At 42.7% G+C, this 27,740-nt stretch overlaps 1 long non-coding RNA gene across 2 annotated transcripts; it reads left to right on the top strand.

Annotated features, from left to right (window-relative positions):
* Window positions 1–1,647: 1,647 nt before the first annotated feature.
* On the top strand, window positions 1,648–27,143 carry LOC132006915 (uncharacterized). 2 transcript variants are annotated; one of them, XR_009401256.1, is made up of 6 exons: window positions 1,648–1,751; window positions 13,961–13,980; window positions 20,650–20,708; window positions 21,466–21,707; window positions 22,178–22,450; window positions 25,003–27,143. It is a non-coding gene; the product is annotated as an uncharacterized LOC132006915 (long non-coding RNA). The 2 variants fall into 2 exon arrangements; XR_009401255.1 differs by lacking the exon at window positions 20,650–20,708.
* Window positions 27,144–27,740: the final 597 nt, after the last annotated feature.

The raw sequence follows: 27,740 nt of genomic DNA on the forward strand, positions 1-27,740 counted from the left end.
ATAAAATGGCCGCTCAGCCAGCTCAGCAGGCAAGTAAATAAGAGACCTTTTCACTGATCTCCTTTCGACTCTTCTACCTCCTTTATTTCCCCTGCCAGTTCTGTGCTACACACAGACACACACACACACACACACAGTCACTCAGTGTGTGGAAAACCCCCCTAATAGGAGCTCCTCTGACTTTGGTCAGAGTAAGAGGCTGGAACTTTCCCCCCATTAGCAGACACTTTGAGTGCCCCCCGCCACAGACCCTTACTCACTTCTGATTTTGGTTCAACTATAGTAGATAATGTCCTTGCCAGCTGCCAAGCATCCCACCTCAAATATCTGCTGGGCCTCTTTGACTTTCTGTAGTAAAGTGCTCACAGAAACCCTGAGAAATGGCTCAGTGTGTGCACAGGCCAGCCAGAAGTCTGGGGGATGAGTGTCCCTAGGGAACAATCTTTTAACTGCAGGCCAATGTATGTGGATAAACGCCCCAGCCTTTGCTGAGACGAACCTGAGTCAGACCCTACATGTTCCTCAGGCATCTCCAGAGGGATTGATTCCGCAGGGGCCCGCAGCCATGACCTGCTTGACGACATACCTCTTACTGGCTTGTTTTCCTTTCCTGTTTCTCCCTCTTGCTCCCTCACTCCTGATACCCACGGTCACCTCCCTAGTAAACTACGTGAACCCAAGTTCTCCTCAGACTTGCTTTCTGGGAACCCAGTCAAAGACCCTGTCCCAGGTTGGGTTCCCTGGAAGGTGACTCTGAGGAGATACAACTCCAAGGGAATGAGGAAAGCCGAAGCAGCTGGCAAGGTGGTTGCAACTGAAACCTCAGCCAGTCCTGATGTGACTCTCAGGAGCTGGGAGGGCCCCTCAGAGCTGTCGCAGATGGAGGCCGGGGGCTCGGCCAGTCATAGATCCCAGGTCATCCCTGGGAGGTGACCTTGCCTTGGGTGAGGAAGTCCCCTGAAGCCCCCTGAAGGATTCCAGGGAGGGGCACATCTACAGTCCGTACTCCCAGCAGCTGGGGTAGGAGTGTTTGTCTTAAGGAGGGGTCTGGACCAGGCACAAGGGACCCCCCAAAACATTGCTTTGTCACCCCTTCTTGGCAGTGCTCCACAGCCCTGCAAGTTCAATCATCTCTGTCTCTCGCAGCCAGCCTTGACTTAGAGGGGGAACTTCCCTGCAGATTCAGTGTTTAGAAAAAGTTAAGTTAAATATAAGTAAATATATTACAGAAACCTAAAATCACAACTGTAAAAATTGGCTACAAGGTGCTAAACTTACCTGCTCGTATATAATTAAATTCCATCAACGATGTGATGTTATATTCAAAACATCCTCTCTCAGAAGGGGTGTTTCTTCTAAGCTGTAGTGTTTTAGTTTGTGGACTTTTTTTTTTTTTTTTTTCACACATCGAGTGAAGACAAAAGTGTCTGTCAAGGCACTTGTTATAAAAGGGCAATTAAAACATCCTGGATCCGGTATAACGAACGGATAAGAGCCCTAGTGCTCCTGAAAATACTTCACTAATTACAGTCTCATTTACTGGCAGCCCCTCCCCTACCTCAAAGCAGGTTACCTCATTTTTTAAATTTGAAAAAAGAGTGTTAGGAGCTTTAAGGACTCTCCTCAGGAGCAAGAAACCGTGGCAGCCCAGCATCTCACATTCTGACAAGGAGACCTCCGCAGTCACTGTGCTCTCTGGAAATGAAGAGCAACCCCGACTCCCTCAAACATCTGTCCTTCCGGGGATCCAGGTATGTGTTTACTCACCATCTACTGCCTTGTTTTTGAAAAGCCCTCCCTTGTTAATTGCACTTTTGATTGAGATCATTGTTAGATGCAAGTGCAAGTTTAGGAAGTAATACAGAGAGATGTGTAGCCTCTACCAGTGTCCCCCAGGGGGTAACTATAGCAAAGCTATAGCTTGATGCCACAACCAGAGCAGTGACATTGATAGAATCCAGCCATCGTCTTCTGAGTTCCCCATATTTGCCTGTGCTCACTTGTGTGTGAGTGTGTTTTGTTTTAATATCAGTTTACCCCATGCACAGGTCCTTGTGACCTCCACCGGAGTGGAGATACAGAACATTCCATCACCACAAGGATCCCTCTTGCTGCCCTTTCATGATCCCACCCACCTCCTTCTGGCCCCCTCCACCATATTCTCTCCTGCCGCACCCAGGTCCTTAATTTCTGGCACCTGGAAACCACTCATCTGTTCTCCTTTCTAAAAACTGTGTCATTTCAAAACAGTTAAGCACATAGAATCACAGAGTATATAACCTTCTGGAATGGGCTTTTTTCACTCAATATCATTTTCTGGAGAGTCATCCAAGTTGTATCCATAGTTCATTCCTTTTTCCTGTTGACTGCTGAGAAGTATGCCATGGTATGGATGTGTTATAAATTATTTAAGTCTTCACCAGCCAAAAGACATCTGGGTTTCTAGTATGGGACTATTATGAATTAAGTTTCTATTCATGTACAGGTTTTTGGGTGAACCTAAATTGTCATGTCTCTGGGATAATTGCCCAAGAGTACAATCCCTGGGTCATATGGTAGTTGCACATTTAGTTCTTTAAGAAACTGCCAAACTGGGGCACCTGGGTGGCTCTGTTGGTTAAACTTCTGCCTTCAGCTCAAGTCATGATCCCAGGGTCCTGGGACTGAGCCCCACTTCGGGCTCCCTGCTCAGCGGGGAGCTTGCTTCTCTCTTTCTCCCCCTGCCATTCCCTCTGCTTGTCCTCTCTTTCCCCCTGTCAAATAAATAAATAAAATCTTTTGAAAAAATGAAAGAAACTGCCAAATGGTTTTCCCGAATCACTGTACCATTTTGCATTCCCACCGGCAGTGCATGAGACATCTAGATTCCCTACATCCTTGCCACTATTTGGTATCATCACTATTTTTTACTTTAGCCATTCTGATAAGTGTGTAGTGATATCTTAATGTGTGGGCTTATTCTGCATTTCCCTGAAGGCTAATGATATGAACAGCTTTTCGTGTGTTTATTCACCATCTGTATATCCTCTCTTTTGAAAACGTTTATTTTTCTATGGAGATTTTCCAGTTTTGTTTTGTTTTATTTACGGGCTGCTGGGTGGGGAGGGGTTTCCCTAGGCCAGGCAGGCAGGTGTCTCTAGGTGGGGGGAGGGGAGTCGTAAGCCCATGCGGACAAAGAGACTACCTGGCCTGCTGGGCCATTTGGGTTGGGATCTCTCTAGCTGGAGCTGCCTGCTTAGGCATCTCTCAGTATCTCTTGGGAGAAGAGAGGAATCTCAGGCTGGGCGAGGAAGGATAGCCTTACCCTTGCCACTTACTGCTCCCCAATGAACTCCTTTACCAGTGGTTCTGGGCTTGCCTGGTGTTGTCAGAAGGACTTCCATCTGACCTAGGAGAGAAACAAGCCCAGCTGGGTGTCTTCTGTTGCTAGGGTATGGGTTAGGAAACCCCAGGCCTGGTCATTTTCTTCTGTTGAGTGGGGGTGACTGACATTACAATGCCCTGAAGCTGTATTGTGGTTTTAATTTGGGAGTCCCAAACCAGTTTCTTTCTCCTACCACCTTTAAGATTTCTCCTTTGGCTGCCTTCTGAATTAGAGTTGCAGGGATTGTAATCACATTTAGCAAGGAAGAGCAGGGAGAAATATGCATATACCATCTCGTCTGAACTGGAAGTCTGCAATGTTCTTTTGAGTTTGTATTTCAGCTCAGTTACAGTTTAGTTTCACCTTCTGCCAAAGAGAGAGAGAGAAAAGAGAGGTAATTTTCACCCAAGCTGGCTCTTCTGTGATCTTAGATGTTGTTCCCAGAACATTACTCATGGAAGTTTGGAAGAAGGCAAATTCTCTCATCAACTCCAAAAATTTTAGAGTCAAAGGAATCTGAGAGATTATGTAGGCCAATGATTTTTAAACATTCTGAATCATGAAACACTTCCCTCTTCAAATAAACTCCAATGGGGAAGGTCAACATTTCGACATTTAGTCAGGCTATGTGGGCCGTGTAAGGGGGAGACTCAACCCTTCACTGTTTACTCCCCTCCCCGCCCAACCAACAGATTCAGAATGTAGAGGCTTTAAGGAGAACAGCTCACAGGGATCCATATAGTCCAACCCCTTCTTTTTATAAATGAGTCCTCTGAAGCACAGAGAAGGTATATAATTTGCTTAAAGCAACAACAAATTAGTGGCACAGCTGGTATTAAAATCTAAGTCTTCTGAGCTAGTAAGTCTAATTCTAGCTACTTACCCCAAAGAAATAAAAATATATGTTCATCCAATGACTTGTACAAGAATGCTCATTGGTGGCCTTACTCAAAATAGCCAGAAGCCAGAGGCAATCCACAGGCACATGAACAGGTGAATGGATGTGCTACTGGGTCTATACAGCAGAATACTACCCAGCAATGAAGAGCAACATGCCATCAATGCACACTACAACGTGGGTGAATCTCAGAAGCTTCATTTGTAGTTAGAGAAGCCAGATGCAAAAACAACCCATATGGTATGACTCCATTTATATAACCATCTCAAATTGACCTTAACAATCACATTTTTCCTCTTCAGGACTTGGCCATGACACTTCTATCCTAAAATATGTAGGTTATAGTACTCCTGGTCTCCATGTCCATAAAGTGGAGTAGCTGATCTAGACGGCTTCTACGGCCCTGTTCTGTACTAAAACAATGAGATTGTAATGCAAGGGACAGGACAGTGGGAGTTGCTGCATAGCCAAGAACTTGACTGGAAATACATTACAGGGAGAAGATGGGAACTGGTGCCCACCCAGGACACCCAGAAGGGCTCTGAGAATGCATAGGTCCTTCAGACACCTATAGAGAACAGCAGCCCAACCATGATTCTCCACCCCAACTTACCATCATCTTAGCAGCGTGCTCTGTGTCTGTGTCCCTGTTCTGTCCACAGAAAATTGGATCAGGGTCTGAGAAGAGCTGAGGGCAAAAAATCTATGGGCTGTGCAAGAAATGCAGGGCACTCTCAGTGGGGGGACCTTCCTGGACAAACAACCCACTCAAATCCTCTGTCTATCCAGTTCCTACTCTGGAACTTCAACGAGAATGATGTGTGTTCCTCTGTTCATGGCCATGAACCAAGCCAGTGAGGACTATTCTCGTTGACCAAGGAAGTCCACAGATCCTACCTCAGTCCAGAGAACTCAGCCCTCACAGAACTAGGTTGCTGTATGGGCAAATTCTTCTTCCACCACAAATTCCTCTGTACCCTCAGTCACAGATTCCTTTTGGTCATGGGTATTTATTGCAGCCTTTCCCTGGGAGGCTTAAAAATTTGACCATCTAGCCTGGGAAGCCTAGAATCAGAGAAGAAATTTGCCTCCCAGCAGGCAGGGGCAAATAGAAGAGTTGACACCACTCTCTAGAAACCCCCTGCTGACTTCAAAAGACAAGCGGTGCCTCCACCTTTCTTCCATACTTCATTCCTTTTGGAAGGATATATCCAAATTAAGGCCTTTATTTCATTCTACACACAAGGGTGAGTACTGATCTGCTTGGGTGAATTGCAAGACTCTCAGAGGATCATCGTTTCTAGCTGATGGAATCATTGTGTATTAAGGTTTTCAGGTACCCCACTCAGAAGATGGGACACATCAAGACCACCTGTGCTGGGAGGGTGGCAGGAGAGAGAGAGAGAGCAGGCCACCAAGTTCTCTCTCCTACCTACAGCAGGGCATTGAAATAAGTGGGCTCTCACCTTTGTCTCATTTTCTATGACTTCTCTGCCCTTTCTCTAGGCTGAACACACCCCAACACTCACCCGGGCTGTACAAGGCTCTCATAGTGGGTTATGGGAGAGGAGGGAAGGGGGCAAAAGAGGAAGCAAGGAGACCAGAGTGATTTTTTAAAATACATTGCCTCGTGTCTGGCCCATGCTAACCTCTAAAGGTCAACATTGCTGGCTTCCTAATCTACTTTGATTACTAATAATTGAGGATTTTACCATTTGGTCTCTTTAGTTGCGAGTCACAGCAATCAAACCTAACTTCAACCAGAATTAAAGGAAAAGCTGAACAAGCAGGACTTGGAAAGGACAGGAGATTCATGGGCTCTAGGAATCTCAGAAACTTACAGAAAACCTCTTCACACAAACGCTCAGAACAATGGCCCTGAATGTTCTCCATCCTTGATCACTCTATTTAACATTCAAATCCTCAAGACGTGCACTCTGATTGGCCTACCTTGTGTGACGTCCCTGCCCAACACCCACTGGGACCATACAGAATGAGGCAAGAGTCTGGGTCTGGGTCTGGTTATCAAAAGGCGGGGAATAACTCTCATATTTACCATAGTCTCAAAGGCCCTACTCCATATCATTTGATATGCCACTTGCCCCATATCTGCTGTTAAGACCCAGTGCCTGCAACTCATCAAACCCTTTCTTGATGCCAGACCTTCACACTTACTACTCTCTTGGCTTGGGACACACCCTGACCCTCACCTGCCTGGCTCCTGCTCACCTCCAAGATCTCAGAGTGGCCATCCCATCCTATCCTTGTTCTTCAGAGCACATGTTATAAATGATTCTCATCATTGCATGCTATGCTGTTTAATGTCTGTCTCTCCACTAGGCTATAAACTGCATGGCAGTAGGCATGGAGTTTGGTCTTCGACATTTTCTGCACTGCCCAGCAGGTCAATAGCACTGAGCATATATTTGTAAAGGAACATGAAGGAAAGAGAATTTTCCTTCCTTCTTCTGGAACTTCAGGAAGGAGTCAGAATGCCCTTCACTCCTTGAGGAGTAAGACTATAGTTTGGAGGAAGGCACTTTTAGGCCCCTAGCTAGCTCCTCAAAGCCTGGTAGAAATCACTGGAGTTCAGAGTGAAGGTTTGGAGACAAAGCCACAGCTCATGAGAAAATACTGCTTTGCCGTTTCTTGGCTTTTTCCCAGGAGGATGATTTCTCCAGGCATCTCAGGAGTATGAGCAAGAGATTGTGGTAGGATCGAAGTATCAAATTCCTAATGCCATCTCAAACCATTCCACATCACCATAATTTCAATCAACTGCCACTGAACATTTTTATATTAAACATAAAAATAAATAAGCCCTGAGGATGAAAGAGCCAGCGCAGGGAATATAGCCAATGGTATTGTACTAGCATCGTGTGGTGACAGATGGTAGCGACACTTGGCGGGGAGCACGGCATAATGTATGGACTTGATGAATCGCTATGTTGTACACCTGAAACCAATGTAATATTGTGGGTCAACTATATTCAAATTTAAAAAATTAAAACAAATGATAAGTTCTCAACATTCAGGAAAAGTACCCATAAAAATGAAATAAGGGGGAAAACTCCAAGCCGCTTGTGGTACTAGTTCTAAACAGGGGACAAATAATGTGCATATAGTTTCTCAACAGTGACTACTGGGAAGTGAGGTCTTACCTAAGGATGGCATCATCAAAAGAGAGAGTTATCATTTTAAAGGTGGAGCTAGGGCCATGGTTGAGTTGTTGGCCTCTGTACCCTATAGCCCTGGATTCAAGTTCTAATTCAGCTATCCAGTTGTGTGACCTGAACACTTTACTTAGCTCTCTGTACCCCAGCTTTTTCACTATGAAATGAGACGCTGGGGTTGTTGCAATGTCCACATTGTAGAGTACACATATGGGACTTAACATGTGGGCCTGGCCGGTGCAGAACAGGAATACATGTTAGTCGGCCATTATCGTGTGCCTAAGGCAGTGTGTAGCAGGTGCCTTAACAAGTTTAAAGACCCGTTTTGTTAATCTGGAAAGTAGTCTGGGATAGGTAAGAGGAGCTGAACTCTTCTGCTTTAGAAATTAGAAGAAATGTGGGTGTTCCAAGGCTGGATACCACAGAAGAGAGATGAGATCATCCAAGGTAAGCAGCAGTCACTGGGAATTTCCCACTGCCTAAGAGTACTAAGAATGTGGATTTATAAGAGTTAATTTCAAGTCATTTACTGGAGTAGCTGACACTATTAAAATGTTGCTATATAGAATTTCCTTGGGTGGATGATGCTTCTGGGAAATTGGGGAAAGGGAGACCTTTTCCTTTGGGGATCCTCAGTGAAGGGTCAGAAAGGGCAATAGCAAGAGAACTCAGAATGATAGTCAGGAACCCAGGGCTGCCAAGAAATGGGAGCAGTGTCTTAGACTCAGGAAAAGGTAAGCTTCTCCCTGACAAGTGGGCTGTTGGGCTTCTGGCCATGTGCAGGGTGATCAGTATACGTTGATCAAGCATAATTTATGAAATAATGAAAGTTCAACTTTACTGTTAGATTGTCCTCACACTTCCCTCTTAATGGTAATTCAGTGGGAGTGACTTTCCCTGCCCCTGAATGAAAATGTCTGCAGGCCCATGAATTTTCTGCTCCCTTTTAGGTAAAAGACAGTCCTATGCTTATTTTGCACCACAAAAGAATCTCAATTGCAAAATTAGAATGTCCAGTCCAAGACAGGAGGCAAAACCATGCACTTGATTTAGCCTTGTAACTTTTTGCTTTCCCAGCTAGGGCTTCAGATTGGAATCTTACAAAGGGAAGGTATGCAAGGTGACTTCTGGTCTACTTCCTCAACTTGCACATTACCTCTCTTTCCCCGCACCTACCCTTCTGACCTGGATTCACCTGGGCCGTTCTGATTTTGCTGAGGCTGGTACATTCAAAATAGAACCTTAGCTGGGATGGTGGAAATAGCAGGGACATCTCACTCCATGTGACCTCTCCACATGGTGAGCTTGGGCTTTCTCAAAACACCCTGGCTTTCAGATACGCAGACTTCTTACCTGGCTTCTGGGTTTTAAAATTAAGTCCAATCCACTAGTCCTCTTAAAGGCTAAGAGTCAATTCTGCCAAATTCTATTGGTCAAAGCAAGTCACAATCCCAGCCCAGATTCAAAGGAAGAAAAGACAGACTCTACCTCTCAGTGAGCAGAGCCAGAAGTGTGTACAGAGATGGGAGGAATGATTGGCAGCCATATTTGAACACTATACACCACAGTGATGGTGGTGGTAGGTAGAGGTAGAAAAATCTTACTTAAACAACTTACTCTCTACCCTTTGGTCCTGGCAGATGTTTGAAAATGACTCTTTCTTACACATCAATTACCAGGCAACATTCCCTACAGTTCTTTTCTTTAAAAAAAAAACTATTTATTTTAGAGAAAGAGTGTGAGAGGGAGAAGGAGAGAGAGAATCCTAAGCAGGCTCCATGCTCAGTGCAGAGCCCAATGCAGGGCTCAATCTCACCATCCTGAGATCATGACCTGAGCTGAAATCAAGAATCAGATAATTAACTGACTGAGTACCCAGGTGTCCCCCCTCCATGCCCCTCACAGTTCTTTTCTTTCAGGTAGCTCTATCTCTGAACTCTGGGGCCACTTGTGATTACTTCCTTAGTCACTAAGAAATGCAAGTAAAAGAAAACTTCCTTCAAACCTAATCTGGGACAGAATTTTTTTTAATAGAATATAATTCACAATCCCTTTTCTGAAGAATGTTTAAACAATTTTCCAAAAAAAAAAAAAACCTCAATGGAATTAAGTCTTGGCTCTAAGAAATGAATTACCTACCAAGGTGACTGATAGCTGACTATAAGTCAAGAGTCTAGTGATCTTAAACCAGTCTGTCATATTTTGTACCAAAAATTATTATTTAGCCATTCTATTTCCCTATAAAATGTCCCTCTCAAGGGTAGATCTTTGAATTGGCCCATATGGTCCTCTTCCTTCACACGCATGTTTGTAAGAAAAGTTTAAAATGAATGCTTCTATCTAGAGTGAAATTTCCTTTAAAATAAGCATATACATCCTGTCCCATCCCTTGCCCCACCAAACCCTTGATAGGATAGCATAGCTACCCTGATCTTGACACCGCAAACAGCTCCAGGTTTCTCGGATGAAGATCAAGCCCCAGGTACTATATCCCCAACTGAATGAAACACATGTCAGACACTCTGAGTCATCCCACAGAAGAGCCATTCATTAGGATTGACTAAGGGAGAAAGCCCCCATTTCAGTACTCTCCCATTCACTACCAAGGAGGGTGGACCTTCTAAGAATCCATTCTTACCCAAACTTAACAGTATCATTTTCAAATTGCATTTTGGTCTTATATTTTAGTTTGGAAACTTGATATCCATACATGTATGGCTCGTTCAAAGTTAAATTTTATCATGCTGTTACTTGTTTCATAAAAGCTTGGACTTTTTTTCTCTATTAAAGGGAAGAACAGTCCCATACAGCCAAAAGTATTGACAAGAACCAAGGCAGCCATACCTGGCTTAGGTATATAAGTTCATTAAACTTCAACCAGCTTACCCAAATTATGGAGTTCATACCTAAATATGTCTAATGAAGATGTTACTCTTCCCCTTCTCCCAGCCTGAAAATAATTATAGATCGTAATTTTCCATCAATATACACTGAGATCTGCCAAGTTGGTAGCTACTTCATGCTTCCTTCCAACCTTGAAAACAGGCTCCAAATTTTATATTACTATCATTTTCTTGGAAATTCAAAGTATGGGTGATATTATTTCATTACTTAGAATTGAGAAATATTTATTTTCTCCCTTTCATGTCCCAGGGTCACAGACTCCTGTAAAGAACTGTAGAAGCCAAAGAAATCTCTTTAGAGCTTATAGTTTCCATCTGACTATTTCAACCACAGTCATAGATTTTTTTCTTCTAACATGCCATTATGGGCACAGGGAGCCTCTGACTTATGACTTACAAAGACCTTGCTTACAGATTTCTGTTTAAGCATTTTCTTACCTCTGTATTCTGAAGGGTCTGTAGCAATGAGAATGGAAGGGAAGAAAGAATGCAGAGATATTCTAAAAGCACATATTATTATGTGCTTTTATGTATATTACAAATATTATTTCTTGGTGAGCAAAACTTGGTCCTTCATTTGGAACATAGATGAATAGTTCACCAGACTGTTGTGTAACCAAACATTCATCATTATTATCATTCAAGAATGTTTTGTCTTTCTCTTAAAAAATTTAAATTCATAGGAGTCTTCCATATAAAAGTGGAGGTGAAGAGTGGGGAAGGGCTCAAATCCTGCCACTGGATTCTCAAAAGAAAGAAAGAAACTAGAAATGTAAGCAAGATAAAGTACTGTCCATTGTATTATCCCAAATCACCATGTTTATGACAATTAAGCCATCCTAATATCTTGACCATTACCTTTATTTTGAGCTCCTCATTAAAAATTTAACAGTAAAAGAACCCAAGATGGAAAATAAAGATACTCTACAAACAGAAAACTCATCTCTGAGTAACTTTTAGCGATCATATTTGACTAAAAATCCCAGCATCCAGTTTCCCTTCCCCTTCACCCACTAGTGAAGTCATAATACTTGAAGGGACTTGACAGGTCCCCATGATGGGTGTCTCTGATCAGTGGTCATCCAGGCTCTCTAGGACTATCTTCAGGGACAGCTAGCTCACTACCTTGCAAAATAACCCATTCCATTGTTGGCACCTACTTATTGTCAGCTCTTATATCCAGCTAAGAACATGCTTCCATGTGACCTCCTCCCTGGAGCAGGTTCTAGTTCTGCTCTTTAGAGCAACATAAAAAAAGTCTAGTCCTGCTTCCCAATGGGAGCACTTCAAAGGAAAACAGTAAAAATTCCATGTTCCCACATTTGTTACATGTCAATTATCTATGACTGTATACCCCAAAATTTGGTGGCTAAAAATAACCACCATTTTTATTACTCTTTATTCTGTGGGTTAGAAATTTGGACAGGTCAACAGGACAGCTCTTCACTGTTCCATGTGACTCCACTGGGCCTGGAGGATAGAAGAAGGGCCCACTCAACCATCTATTTTTGAAGTCCCACTCCTTAATAAATGACTGGTGCTGTCTCTTGGGTGGGCACTTGGATTCTCTTCCATGTGGATTCTCTCTCTCCACTTGGTCACTCATTCAGTCACCCAACCTGAGTTTCATTTTGTGGCAACTCTCTCATAAAAGGGCAAAATCAGAAGCTGTTAAACCTTTGAAGTCTTAGGCCGGGAAGTCACATCGTCACTTTGGCCATGTTCTACTGTCAAGTTGCAAGGCCAGCCAAAATTTAAAGGAGGAAAAATCAACTCTACCTCTTGGTAAAAGGAGAGGCAAAATCATGTTACAAAAGGGCACATGGCCTGGGTGGAATCATTGCAGTCATTTTTGGTAACAACTTACCACTGAAGGTTGCAACCTATAACAAAAAGAGTCTTCGCCATTTGGCTCAGCATCTCGTAGAAGCACTCTAGTTGAGGTGGCACATTTTGTAAAGGGTTATTGACAAGCAGGAAAATCACAGAAGGGGAATTACAAATGGGCAATAAACATAGGGGAAAATGTTCAATGCCCATTAATAATGAAAGCTCCGAGAGGACACTTCTTATCTGCCAAAGTTGCTGTCTTTAAAAGTTATCCACCTTTGAATGCAAAGGATCTGTAGCATAAACATTTGCAATTTCAACTATTTGAAAGCAATGTCAGAGGCTACATTTGACCTGTAGTAATTTGAAAGTAAGCTAAGGCCCAAATTTGAATGCCACACTCTAGGAGTACAGACAGAGTCGCTGGAACTAGAAATGGAGCTCTGAAGAGCCTCTAAAAAATAAATCTCAATTCAACTTTGCTGTTTTCTGCTACTTCTGCATGTCAGTCTACTTGTAACCTGGAAGGAAATATGCCAAAATGTCAAGAATACCTGAATAGTGGGTGATTTATACTGTCTTTAGTTTATTTTGTATTTTTCATGTTGCTTTGTTTCCAAATATTTTACTTTTATCCTCAGCTAAAAAGAGTAAAGATTAGGCCCCGGATTGAATGCAATTTTCCAATTTGGGTTTCTTTCATTTTCTTGAATAAGACAAGCACACCCTCCATCCAGATCTTTGTGCTCATGGTTCTTTCGCCTGAGGTGCTACCCTCCCCCACATCTTATTCTTTAATGCCCTCAAATCTTTATCCAAACGTCAATGAAGCTAGCTCCTGTCACCTTATTTGAAATTGCAAATAACCCCTTGTAATTACAACATTGCCTTTCTGCCTTCCCTGCTGATTTTTTCCTAAGCTCTTATATCTATCTAATAGCTAGTATAACTTATTTATTTGTGTATTGTCTCTTCAGCCCTACTCCTCACAGAATTTAAATTGCAAGGAGGCAAAGAGGTTGTATCCCCACAGCCTAGAACAGAGCTTGGCACACAGTAGGTCTTCTGTATATGTTGTGGTATGATGAGCTTTTAAAAATCAGATTCAGGGGGCGCCTGGGTGGCTCAGTGGTTTGGGCCGCTGCCTTCGGCTCGGGTCATGATCTCAGGTCCCTGGGATCGAGCCCCGCTTTGGGCTCTCTGCTCAGCGGGGAGCCTCCTTCCTCTTCTCTCTCTGCCTGCCTCTCTGCCTACTTGTGATCTCTCTCTGTCGAATGAATAAATAAAATCTTAAAAAAAAAATCAGATTCAGTCCTGAGACTGACATTCCACATTTCTCTTCATTCAACTTCCAACAACATCAGGTTTCTTAGCAGTCACACTACACAGCTGCCCCTTATTAAATCTGTCAGTGAAACTTCAGACCTTGTGTAGAGGAACTACTCTCATATCCTGTCCTGGTATAAATCATGACTCTATATTTTTTATTAAATTTTAAGTTCAAGTCCCTGCATTTATCTTGCAAGTGTCAGCCATCTTTCCAACCTGTCAAAATCCTTTTTGGAATTTTGATTCTAACATTTCTTGCATTGGCTACAGTTCCCCGTTTTGTGTCTGCAGATTTGATAAATGTCTTAAACATCTTCATTGGTTTGGGTGGGGCAGGGCCTGATGAACGAGTGGAAAGTGTGGAACAAATGCTGACTTGTACCAGATAATTTGTGCATATGTACATTCTCTTGCTTAATCCTCTTAATGACACCATGAAATGAATGTTATTTCCAATTTACAGGTGCAGCAACTGAGGTTCAGGTAAGTACGGCACTTCCTCAAGGCTTCACCAATAGTAAGTGATGGAACCAGGATTCCTACTTGGATCACCAAAACCCATACATAGCTGTTATCTAAAGACTGTCTCAGGGCTTTATGGCCACTAAGAACCCTTAAATTCCAGAAGTAGTTTGCTGGCTACAATCCTAATTGAAGTTACAAGCACTGCACTTTAAACAATACTTCTGGGCCAATGGTTAACTCTCACAATGCTTTAGGATCACTTGGGAAATTAAAAAAAAAATACTGCCCAGGTTCCAGCTCCCAGAATTTCTGATTTAACTGGTCTGTCATAACGCACCCTATTTTATGCAACTTGCCCACATGACCCCAAGGTGCAACTAAGGTTGAGAATCACTGCATATAGACAGAAAGGAGGAAATGCAAAACTGCCAATGTTTATTGATTTCTAAATGAGAAATGCTACATTTGCAGAACCCTCAGATGCTCTCAAAAACCCAGGCATACATTACAGATGTATATACAACCAACACCAACACCCCACCATTTGTTCTTCCTTTTCTGGACTCCACCCAGGTTTCCACTATCCCCTTTCTGGAGTGTTCTATATGCCTGTCATACTACACACACGTGTTCATGCACATACACACGTGCACACACACACACACACACACACACACAATGAGACATTCTTGGTATCCTGTGCAGGTAGGTCCTAGGACAACTCCTTTCATGCCCTTGAAGTCCTTCCTTGGGGAGATCCCTAATGCCATTTGGTTTTATTTAAGATGGAATAAATCATATTATGCTTTTTTTATTCAAATTATACCAAGAAGCAAACATTTACACCAGTGGGTGTTACATGAACAGATCTATTTCTTCACTATCCTTGTTCTTTTGTTTTGCTTTTCTGCACCAATCTGTCTTATTCCTCACAGATTTAAATTTACTTATTTCTAAAATATCATTTGAATTTGAACATATTCATATATTTTACGATCATGCTTACTTTTGATTGTTTTGCTCCTTTATTTTGTTTCCCTAGGCCACACTGCCTCTCCCTCCATTTTATATACTCCCACAGACAAAAATCTAAAAGAAATGTAGGGAAACTTCAGTTTGGGCAAACACGGATCTGACCCAGGTGTGAAATAATAACACAAAGAACAATTTTCAATCCCACATTGGTGGGACTGTATCTCTCAGAGGTTTTTTGTTTGTTTGTTTTGCTGTTTTTTGTTGTTCCCCTCCCCTCACCCCACTCTCATGAAGCATCAAACCCCCAGTCAAGTGACTTTTAGATGGTCAATCTGAAACTACAGTGTTTTTAATGTTTTAATGTTTTAATGTGTTTTTAATGTTAATGGGCCCTAACTTTCTCGGGTAAGTAAATAAAAGCCTTCAGAGAATGTAAAGAAACCACAGTGAACATCAGTCAAAAATCCTTTAAATAGTAACATACCTTTATTATAACATCCCTCCTGAGGATATCAAACTCTAGCACTCTAATGTTGAGACCTCAGTCGTGTGCGTACTGTGTCATGGGGATTGCAGAATGTAGCTTGTGTCTCACCGTACTTCTCTGATAGGCACAAACAAATCAGCCCAAGTACTGTCTGATGCCGAGGAGGAGCCACATGTACCAATGCCTCTTTCTTAGACTTCCTTGCCTCTCTATTGGGGGTCAGGCACCATCATTAATGGCTTTTCTGTTCAAATGTGTTTCCTCGGAGACTACTGTCTTTTCCACATCTTCTTCCTCATCACAGTCCCTCCAGCAGACAAACACACACCACCCCCCAGTTCTCAAGGCGGTCCCTTGCTTAGCTTATTTCACCTAACAAACCTTTCATTCAATCCATTCATTCCAGTAGCTGTCATGGCTCGCCCACCAGGTGCAGAGTCTTGAGCTAGATACAGAATAACAGAAAAATAGCTCCCTGACTCTTTTTGTAACCAGTAGGGTTGTAAGGATTCTGGATAATATAAGTATGGTCCCTCCATTTTATGCATGAGGACACGGAGGTTTAAACAGGGGCACCTGAGTGGTGCAGTTGGTTAAGCATCCAACGACTCTTGGTTTCAGCTCAGGTCATGATCTCAGGGTCATGAGATCCAGCCCCTCATCAGGTTCCATGCTCAGTGTGGAGTCCGTTTGTCCCTCTCCCTCTGCTCCTCTCCCCGGTTGCTCTCTCTTTCTCTCTCTCTCTAATAAAGAAATAAAATATTTTTAAAAAGAGAGAGAGATTAGCTCACTTGCCCAAATCCACACAGTTAGTAAGTGGTAGAATAGGAATGGGAGCTTGTGTCAGTCTGACTCAAAAGATCTCCTTATAACTTCCCTAAATAAACTCTTTCCCTGCAGTGATAGAGGGGCAAAGACAGGCAGACAATTTTTCTGGAAAGTTCATTAAGGTTCTGAGTTCAAAGATTAACATTTTCATTTCATTGAGAAAATCAGCATGGTTTTGGGAAGTAGGTCTTTGTAGGCTTTTGGGTGGAAAATTGTTTTTAAATGATATTTTACAGACCCTAATCTAGCAAAATTAACCAGAGGGGAAGAAATGAGTCTTAACAGAGACCAGGTAGCAGGCGGCTGATACAGAAGTAAACACGTGGCCTTAGGGGTTTATTACATCTAGGTTTCAATCCCAGGTCACCAAATACAGACTGTGTAATCCCTGTGGATGTCACTTAACCCCTCTGATCCGCAGTTTCTCCCCTCATCCTGTAAAGGGGGGAGGTGTTACATACCTTGCAAGACTGTGTACTTACTATACTGCTAATGGTGCCTAGCACACAGTAAGGACTTCCCTATGGCCAGATGGGATGGCATATTGAAAGAAAGTAGTGGGGAAGAGAAGGGTTTGGAAAGAACCCAACCTGGACCCACTGTGTAGGCAAAATGGAATATATTCAGTAAATGATTGATGAGAAGGTTGATGGAGAAGGATGGAGCAGAGCCCTTGGCTTTGGGGCTCAGTGAGCCTCATCCCAAAAGAACATGCTAGTAGCCAGTAAACAATGCTGCTCAGAACAGGACTGGTCAACTGTACAGCACTTTTGACTTGACAAGAGCCCTTTCAAATCCCTTCTTTTGTTTCATGGTAACATTGTGACCCATACGGGCTTAAGGAGACAATCTGTTCTGTTCAAGGAGAATCCCAATAAATATTTGCATGCTAATAAGAGCAATGCAGTGGTCTTCCACATTCTCTTCAGTAGTCACTGCTTTTGGTCACAGTATAAACATTGTGATGGTCACAGCTGGTCCTTTGGGGAACTTCAAGCCCCCAGTGCATCTTGTAATGATTGGCAGCGCAATGCTGAGTCCACACACAGCCCTCATTACAGGGCTGTTCACTATCGTGTGGTTTGTGATGGAAGAAAAAAGGAAAATAACCTGAGTAACCAAAGGGAAGGGACAGATTAACTATATTATGATATATTAATACCTGGAATACTAAATGTAGAGAGATGAACAGATAGAGAATAAAGTCCACGATCATTCTTAAGAGGAAAAAACCAAAGCACAGAACAATACAATACAATCCTGTTAGCTTTGTTCCGAAGAAGATGTAGAGATAAGTACACCTAGATTCACCAACAATTCTTAGGAAGATTCCAGAAATGACTAACAGGGTTATTTCTGAAGGGTAGGAGGTGGATTAGGGGGAAAAAATAGTCTAGTCAGCAGTTTTGGTTTTATAAAGTCCTATTCTGTTTGAAATATTTACTTTGTGAATGTATTCGTTTTATGCTAAAAATGAAAAGTACTTAAAAAAAAAAAAACTCTAGGGGAGCTTGCGTGGCTCAGTCATTAAGCGTCTGCCTTTGGTTCAGGTCATGATCCCAGGGTCCTGGGATCAAGCCCCGCATTGGGCTCCCTGCTCAACTCGGAGCCTGCTTCTCCCTCTCCCACTCCCCCTGCTTGTGTTCCCTCTCTCACTCTCTCTCTGTCTCTGTCAATTAAATAAATAAACAAAATCTTTAAAAAAAATAAAAATAAATTTAAAAAATCTCTAAACACGCCATCAAATCCAGCAGCTTAAATTAAAGAGACAGATGTGCCTCTTGCCCAAGTCAATGATCGTGTTTATATTCTGTATGCTATTAGCTGATTGTTTTGCTCCAGAGGAATTTTATTTGATTTTAAATTAGAGATAAGTGAGTTATACTCATAGGGCTATTGTATTGATACTGAGTGCTGGAATTGAATGCCTATTGGCAAAGACATCCTCATTGATAGGTATCATGAGCAAATATCTTTTCAGATATTTGAACAGTAGTACTACTGAACAGTAATACCTCCAACACAACAGTATTATGAGTAATGTCAGCAGATCTTTGGATGTGCCCAGTGTGTGCCCAGCTGGGTCCTAAGGGTCTCACCTGCATTATCTCATTTAATCTTCACAACACCCTTGCAAGGTAGGTATTCTTTTTTTTTTTAAGACTTTATTTATTTGACAGACAGAGATTACAAGTAGGCAGAGAGGCAGGCAGAGAGGGGAGGAAGCAGGCTCCCTGCTGAGAGAGCCCAATGCCTGGCTCGATCCCAGGACTCTGGGATCATGACCTGAGCCGAAGGCAGAGGCAAGGTGGGTATTCATAATCCCATTTTCAGGATGAAGCCAACTCTTCCTCTCCTAGCTAGAGAATTCTTCCAAATCATTTCTTGAAATGTTTGAAACCACATGCAAAAAGCATGCTTAGTTGTCATCACAGCATTGAGGACTTGGGACTTTCTTAAGGGCCCCAGATCCAGGGCGCCTGGGTGGCTCTGTTGGTTAAGAATCTGCCTTCAGCTCAGGTCATGATCTCAGAGTCCTGGGATCAAGATCCCCGTGTGGGGCTTCCTACTCAGTGAGGAGTCTGCTTCTCTTTCTCCTTCTCCCTCTGTCCTTCCCCCCGCCTCGTGCTTGCTCTCTCACTCTCTTTTTCTCAAATAAATAAAAAAATCTTTAGGAAAAAAAAAAGGTCCCCAATCCTCTGACATATCAAAATGCTCCAAAAATCCACCTGTAGGAACCCTGAAATTCAAATATGACCTTTGGGGTAGATTCTTGAACCTCTTGACCTCTGTTTTTCATCTCCAAAATGGGAATGGGAATAATCTCCTGATGTCCTCCAGAAATTATTAAAAGGACCAAAGAAGGTAATTATGTGAACACTGCCAGTGTGGTGGTGGAACAAAAGAGATATGTGACTTATCCTCACAGGCAAGAAGACTTAGAGTTGACAGTGATGAATAAATCCAATGTGTTTGTTTCATAGACTCAAAGATTTTTAGCACTGCAAAGATCTCAGAAACCGTAGCTCCCTGATTTTCAAGATAAGAGCCCTTAGGGGGAAAGAGCTAAAATTACCTATCCAGCAACGCACAACAGAATCAGCCCTCAAACCTCAGAGTTTCTAATCCACATCTCAGACACTTTCCACTTCCTTGGCTGTCTCCTCCTGGGTCCTCATCACTGTGTCACACCCTCTAAATCCTTTACTTGCCAAGTGTTCTTCTAGCAGGGAGATCCACCCCTGCCGAAAGTCAGAGATGTTTCTCTGGCCCTTGGTTTCTTCCTCTGTGAGATGAGTAGCAAGCAAGAGAGAGCCTCCTACTTTTGTGTGTCCCATGTCTAAGAGAGTTGGAACTCCACTGTCTCCAACACTCACCACTCCCAGCAAAGCTAGTTATACTCAGAAGCTCAATAGGCAAGGAATAATTTGTGGAGTGATTGGAATTGTGCCCCAAGGAAGTATCTCAGCCCCAAAAAAGTCTGAAATCCCACTAGTAGAAAGCCATCCCTTTGGGTTAAACTTTGGGTCTCACAATTCTCCATTACTGTGTAAATATCCCGGAAAGGGAAGGTGCAATGGTCACTTCTGGCCATTAACACTGGAGCTTAGGGAACTGGGAAGTAGATACTGGCCTTGGAGTTGGAGCTGAGCTCAAATCAAGTCTCTGCCATTCTGTAGCTATGGGAATTTGGAAAAGATGTTGAGCCACACCAGACCTCGGTTTTCACACCTGTAAAATGGGTATAATCACCCTCCTTTCACCAGTGTGGGGTGAGGAAGGTGTGTGTGTCATCCAGCTAATCCTCCCTCAGTAAATGGTGTTGCCATTAGTATGTTATTAATGATGCTGCCTTTTAAGGCTTGTTTTTTTAAATATGACAGCGTACAGGAAAAACCCACAGAGAATAGGTTGGGTGGGGGTGCTTAGAGACGACTGAGAACATCAGAATATACCAAAACACCAGGCACAAAATCAGGCTCAAGAATCCTAAAGGTTAATTTTTTAAAGAAGGTATAATTGTGACTCTCTTACACCCAAGAACTGAACTCCTGTCAGAGGTTTAACTCATTAGTTAATAAGGGAATCAGTGAATTCTTACAACCTATTCCAAAAAGAATTCAAAGCATCACACATATATAAGCAGAAAAGGAATCCTGAGACAAAATTACAGAGATGTGCAAAATGAGCCAATAACCAATTGCATTCCTCCAGACACAATGAATTTGTGTTCCTGTGGGGGAAAAATAGTTCACATTCTTATCAGTTGTCAACAACTTACAGAGTTGTAAAAAAAAAAGAAAAGAAAAGAAAAGCTCAATGACAGTGAACAGTGGGGATAACCATGAAAGGTACACTAGACGAAACACTTAGTAATTTTCTTTTCTATTTCAAAGACTTGCACAATTTTTCCTGATGAGTCGTCCAAAGTGGTCCATCACAGCAGCTTCTTGAGGTGAGGGCCACGGGAAAGGTGGGCAGGGAGTAGAGGGGGACTTGGAGAGACTATGAAGGGAGACAAAGAGAAAGAACAGGTTTTCTCTTCCTCTGAACCATAAGGGCGACCTGTAATAGAAGACCAGCCCTCCTGGAAGTCTGTTTGCTTTGCCCTTAATAAAAGACAAGCAGTGTGTGACAGAGACTTAATTTATCTCTTGATATCCATTCGGCTTTTCTTTCTTAGCAATAGAATCCACCATTTTTTTTTAAGCTGGGCACAGAGCTATCCAGAATAAAGACAACACTTCTCAGGCTCACTGATGTGTTCACATGACTAAGTCTTCGGGACAGTGGGGTGTGAGCAGAAGAGTTCTGGGAAACTTCCAAGATTGGTCCCCATAGGGAAAGAACATGCCCTTCCTTGACCCTTCTGCTTTTCTGGCAGCTAAAAGACAAACTGGAGCTTCTGCAGGCATCTTGGTGAACTCCACCTGTTGAGCCTAGCTAAGCATCAAGCTGACAGGAACCCCTCACTGGGATAACTTCATAAAACTACTATCTGAATAAGAGAGAAATGGACCTTTAACTTTTATTTTATTTTATTTTACTCACATTTGTTTCTGCTCTTTTGGTTTGGGTTTTCTGTCACATGCAGCTGAACCTAATCCCAACAGGTGGAGGGAGGAACCCTGGGGAAAGTTTGAGTTGTTTTCCTGGGGAATTTCCATTTAAATTTACTGTGGTTTCTCTGAAAAATGCATTTCTATTTATAGCTAAACGTCAACTCTGTGCGGCCGTCCATTACTACCTTCTGCTCATTCACCTGTACACAGCTTCCTAGGGGACAGAGCAATACTTGCCTGTGACCCATAAGGGGCATTTGGAGACCTCACCTAAAATTGACAGCAGAGATTTACAAATAACTACAGTGGGAGAAGCCCAGTGCGGTTCCTGGCATTTGCCGCACACCTGCACTGAAAAGCCGGTGCTCCAGCTCTCAGCGCAGGATGCTCAGGTAGGTTTTTGAGCAGGAAGGGAGCCCATTGAAAGCAGGGCTATGGGAAGGGGATCAAAAGGAAGTCCCGCGTGCTGGGAGGGAAGAGTTCACTCACCTTCTGATTATCTGCATTTTTAGAGCCTGAATAATCCAAAACCACATCCAAAATAAAACCCAGTGGCGTCTGGCTTTTGGACACATTGCAGTGGCTGCAGATTTACCTTGGCGATTATATTTTCCTCTAGCTAATATTATAGTGTGTCGGCATTCCCCAAGCACATGCTAGCTAATTGCAGGCAAAGCTAGCCGAAAGAAACCATATTGGGATTAAAATTTTGTTGCAGATAATCAACAAACCAAATAATCCACCCACTGATAATCAAATTGACCAAACTATGTAATTTTCAGACTCTGCTCATCCTCCGTATATTTCCTGTGATCTAGCAGCTTACCAGCCCCCAGATTCTTTTACACTTTTCTTTTTACAGCACTCAACATTCCATCCACCTCTTTAAATGTCTTCTGAAAACTCCCTGGTCTCCGTGAAAATTATGGCTTTGTCTTTCAAGCTCCATTAAAAAATCCATATTTTGAGGAATTGTTTGAAGATCTTTTCCCAAGCAGAAAGATAATATTTTACACGAAGAAGCCTAACCCTTCTGCCGACATGAAAACCCTGACAATCACACTTCCATCTGACTGATGCTTGGAAGCCACATGTTGCAGACTTCCATAGAGATCTGACCAAAACATCGAAAAATGTAACTATATATTGTTTCCCTCTTTGACCTCTCATAAATACAAATAAAGTCTTAAAAAAAAAAAACCACGCACAGGTAAGAGGGACACCTCATCCCACACCGGCAGCATAAGAGGGCATCCAGGCCTGTGGTTTTAGTGTCAAACTCAGTGCCTAATCTCCCTGCAGCCCATTGGAAGGTTAGGGGGAGAGTCCCCAAGAGGCTGCCCACCTTTCCAGAAGCAGCTGACTGCTTGTTCATAGCCCACCTTCACTAGTAAGGTGCAAAGTCTACTTTCTCTGCAAGCCACTGGCATCAGAATCATAAAAATAACAAACGAAAATATCCACATTATTGAAGACAGTCATTTTCACCTCTTAACCTTGCCATCCATTGTCTTTGACAATTGTTGTCTTTCAACTTGACTTAAAGGGGCTTATTTCTTCATTTATTTGTATCTGCTTAGGGCTGCTGAGGTTGTAACCGAGTTCCCACTGTATTAATACAAAGAAAGCCTTACCTCGGTGGTTCTCAAGGGCGATCCTCAGACCTGTAGCATCAGCATCATCTTGTTATAAATGCAAATTCTGGGGCCCCACCACCCTGGATCTGTAGAATCAGAGTCTGGGAATGAAGTGGAGAATGGGGAGAGCCAAGCCCTCTAGGTGATTCTGATGCACACTCAAGTTTGCAAACACTGCCCTAAAGTAATGGTTACTACTCGTATCACTTGGGCACCTTTCCCATGCCAGCTCCCCACGTCCAGAGAATGGGATTTACTAGGTCTGTGATGGGCCCAGAACATTTTAAAAAGTTTTAAAAAGCTCCCTTGTGATTCTTAGACTCAGTCCTAAATAAGAATTACCATGTGGTCCCCCATGAGAGCTTTAAAGTATGCATCTGGCCAACTACCTTGTTTCCACAGTATTTTATTTCAAAGAAAGAATGTGGGAGGGCTGGGTGACGGATGGATAGACCCAGAGAAGAAAATAGACAGGAGATCAGCTTTGCTTCTAGTTATAATAGCCAATACATTTTAGAAGCCTAATTGGAAACTTTCTCAGAACCAAGAGATAACTCCATAAATAACCAAAGATCAAGGTCATTTAAGACCAAAACTCTCTCATCTTTTCCTTTTGACATACATCCTGCCCTTAATGCATTTCCATCCTTAAGTGTTCTTATTTGGGGTAGCAGGAAAATGAAGAAAGGAAACTGACATTTATGGGCGAGATGCTTTATACTGGGTGACCCATTTAATCAGCTCAACATCCTCCTCAAGGAGCTAGTCGCTCACACACAGGGAAAAACTGAGCCTTGTACATTAAGAAACATGCTCAGTTCCCAACAACTACTAATTGGCCAAGATGAGATTTGAATTTAAGTATCTGGCACCAAAGCCCACACTGGTACCATCTCTTCTCCATACTACCCACTTACATTTTGCAGCTATTGAATTTCCAAGTAGCAATGTGTTTTCCATGCAAAAATTGCCTCCATTGACAGCAAACTCAATTGCTTTGAAACGATAATGTTTGAAAAACGTTTAAAACCCAGACCAAGTGGAAGAAAATGAAGGCATCTGAACATATTCAGCCCGGAAGAGAGGTTTAAGATCGAGAGCACTTTAATGAGAGTTTTTGCGGTTCTAAAAGATCATTCCACTTCGTAAAATGCAAAGTAGAACTGGAAAGGTGATTCTCCACCCTCACCAGGAACTAATAAAGTACCAGCCCCCATGCTGTCTTGTGTGGGTTTTAGTTTCCGAAATAGGCGTATTTGGTACATGCCCTGTGAAGTCCTGTCTGAGCCACCTATTCGGGGAAGAAAGTGGGGCTCAAAACTTCCAAGAAAAGATTGTGGGGTTTTTTAAAATCTCTCTTTCAGATAGCAGCTTCTAACACAATGCCTAAGACATGGTTGGTTAGTGCTTTCAATATTTGCATGTTGAATAAATGCAGTTGGATTTATTAGCGATTGTTAAACAGAAGAAAGGGTCATCTAGGATATCCTTTGAGAAGCTGAGAAGTTAAGAGGTTAATTGATAACTAGATATTCCTCCAACTGAGCCGGCTCTGCTAGACTTTCTGCAATGGTAGGGGCTGAGAAGCTCCACCTCCTGCTCCAAGTCAATACTAACAAGGGGCTAGCTTTACCCCTTGATAGTTAGCTAATAGTTGTCCCTCCAGAAGTTTACAAAGAACCAAATAAAGGTAAATCACCCAGTCACCAGGGTGGATGGCAAGCACTGCAAAGATACTGAACTCTATTTTCAACAAAGAATTCATTCTTTTCATTCACATAAACCAACATGCTTGATCCTCACCCCTTGGGGAAAAAAACCCTAAGGTTCAGAACTCTTGAATTCCAGAACACCCTTCTAATCCTGCCCCCAGGAGCTGCTTTCTCATGCAGATGAGGTGCTGGTCTTTCAAAGGGGTTTCATGAGCTCTTCCATTTACCTCCCCTCCCCATACACACACCTTAATAAACTATTCAGGAAGTTGTAGGCAGAAGGAAATTGTAGATGTCTCAGAATGCATATGCTAATTTCAATTGCATGTCCTTGGTAGGTCATTTGCCAATTGAAGCAGAGAATTACTAACAGCCGACCTTGCTTGTGGAGCTGGGGAATCTTACCCAGAAAAGGCAGAAAATAAACACAAAGCATATGCATGGCAGACGCTCACATATAATGACCCTGCAACAGGCAGAATGCAGATGTTCGGAAGACTTGAAAGAGGGGGCAGCCCTGAACATTGACCCAACAAGGATGAAGACCATCACTCTGTAGGGGACACGGCTTCAGTCATAGTGGGGTACTGCGTGCAGTCTTTCTGATGATGAGGTTATGGCCCACCTGAACGGTCATCATCTGGAGAGATGGTTATAAATACCGTCATCCCCAAACTTCCTGAATCAGAACGCTTGGGGGAGGGCGGTGTCCCGGGAGTGAGTGTTTCAGACAAACACCCAGACAGATAAGTCTTTCTGTGGCACACCAAGTCTGAGAATGACTACCGGCAGAACTTGAACTTCCATTCCAGATGACCAGCCGGGCTCCATTGCCATGGCAACGTGCTTGACAGCCATTTAGAAGCAACTTGCTCTAATGTCACCGCTGAATGGAAACACACTACTGCTCAGAAGTGTCCCAGGAGTCACAATTGAAATAATTAAGAAGAAGTCCTGTCACCGTGTGGAGAGATTCAATCAGCCCCACAGACTGGTTTGCCAAGAAAACACAGAGCTAAGTACTTTTAGGAGACCAGAACTATATAGAAAACGGGCTTTTTGTCATCCACGACTTTAAATCAGACAGTCGGTTTGAATCTATGTTGTGTGTTTTTTTTTTTTTTAATAAGAAATTCAGAATATTAGTTCCACTAATATCCTGAGATCTGTAAGGGCATATAAGTAAGAAAAGAAGGGCTAAAATTAAAACTATTTTCAAAAAAGCTAAGCTGTTGCTTTTTTCCCTCCTATGCTTGCAAGCTCTGCCAGAGCCCAGCCTATTTTTAAAGACTCCGGACCCACTTAAAGTGGTTTTCAGAGGATGTGGTCACAAATGGTGCCCATGCTACATCAGATCCTGAATAATAGACGTGTGGATCTGGGCAACCATAAGAGGAAAATTTTCTTCATGAAAGAGCAAATGAAGCTGGTGTGTGTGAGGTAACAGTTTTAGTATCCACATTAGTCCCAGATGTTTTTCCAAAGAGACTGAGTTTTATTTGAAAGCTGAGACAGGCTATGGTTTCTTTGCTCTCTTGCCATGCCCTTAGAATAGGAAATAGAGGCTGATTAAGTAATAACACATGGAGACTAATTAATATTTCAAGGTTATCAGAAATAGGTCAACTCCCTTTTTCAATAATTTGGAGGCTTGATCATCTTCAATAAGCTTCAATAATCTCAATGCAAACCAACAGCTTTAAAACAAGAATGAACCTTCGGGTTCTTAATCTTACCAAGCTGATTAGTTCAGGTAGACAAAAGAAGGAAGAGACTCAGAAATCATAGCATCAGTGTTCCCACTTAGCCTGTGTTCAAGGCTTTCCAGAACAAAGGCTACAGCTCCCTTTCCAACCTTCCTTTTGCTACTCCCCTAATACCAGACAAACTGACTTCCCCTATGTATCCCCCAAGTTCATGCCCTCCATTGGCACCTGAGACCTTTGATCATGCAATTTCCACCTTGTCTCTTTCTACATGTCTGCCATCTTCTCTTTCCTCTTCTCCTTGTCCCATCCTTTGAGAATGCCTGAGGTCCTCGTCTTCTGTCCTCCAGCTTCTGGGCTTTCTACCCTCCCTCCTGCACTGACCACCTCACCCCAGGCAGTTACTGTCACAACCCATAATGGGATGAATTGTGTCCCCTCCAAAATTCATATGTGGAAGTCCTAATCTCTAGTATCTCAGGATTTGACCTTAATTGGAAACAGGGTAGCTATAGAGGTAATTCGTTCAGGTGATGTCATTCCAGTGGGTCGTAATGCAATATGGCTGGTGATTTATGAAAAGAATACCATGTGAAGAAAAACAGATTTGCATAGAAGGAAAATGATGTGAAGGCACGGGAAGAAGATGGCCATCTTGCAAGCCAAAGAGAGAGGCCAGGAATGGTTGTTTCCCTCACAAACTTCAGAAGGAACCATTCCTGGCTGACATTTTGATCTTAGATGTCTGGCCTCCAGAACTGTGAAACAATACATTTCTGTAGTTGAAGCTGCCCAGTGTGTGGTTCTTTGTTATGGTGGCCCCAGCAGACAAATATATTTTACGTGTGTGTGTGTGTGTGTGTGTGTGTGTGTGTGTGTATTTTGATGCCCCTTTTTGCATACAAAAACATTAAAAATTATGTTTTATGACTTAATGGTTTTTAAGATGAATATTAGAGTATTAGCTATCCAAACACATTCCTCGACCTAGAAGTTTTTCTTCTGATTTTAAAAGAAATTAAAACATTTTCATGGGCCCCAGGCACTGTGCCTGTTGTGCCTAATGGATAAGTCAGCCCTACTTGCAGCCTCTGAGCTGTCACTCTGATGACAACATTTTGTGTTACCAAGTAGACCATAAGCTTCAGGAGGGTAGAGACCATGTATGACCTCCTCTGCACCTTCCACCTTCAACAGATGTTCAAGAAAAATCTGTCTATTAATTGTTCTGGTCTAACTTCCTGTTTCTAGGAGAGGCTATGATGTCTAAACTTCCCAGCACATTTCACTGTGAGGTCTTCCTTTTTACATCTCCAGGGAAGGCAACATCATTCCAATGTTTATCAGAGCTTACATCTGGAATTATCTTC

Source organism: Mustela nigripes, chromosome X, assembly GCF_022355385.1.
Source record: "Mustela nigripes isolate SB6536 chromosome X, MUSNIG.SB6536, whole genome shotgun sequence".
Classification (NCBI taxonomy): domain Eukaryota; kingdom Metazoa; phylum Chordata; class Mammalia; order Carnivora; family Mustelidae; genus Mustela; species Mustela nigripes.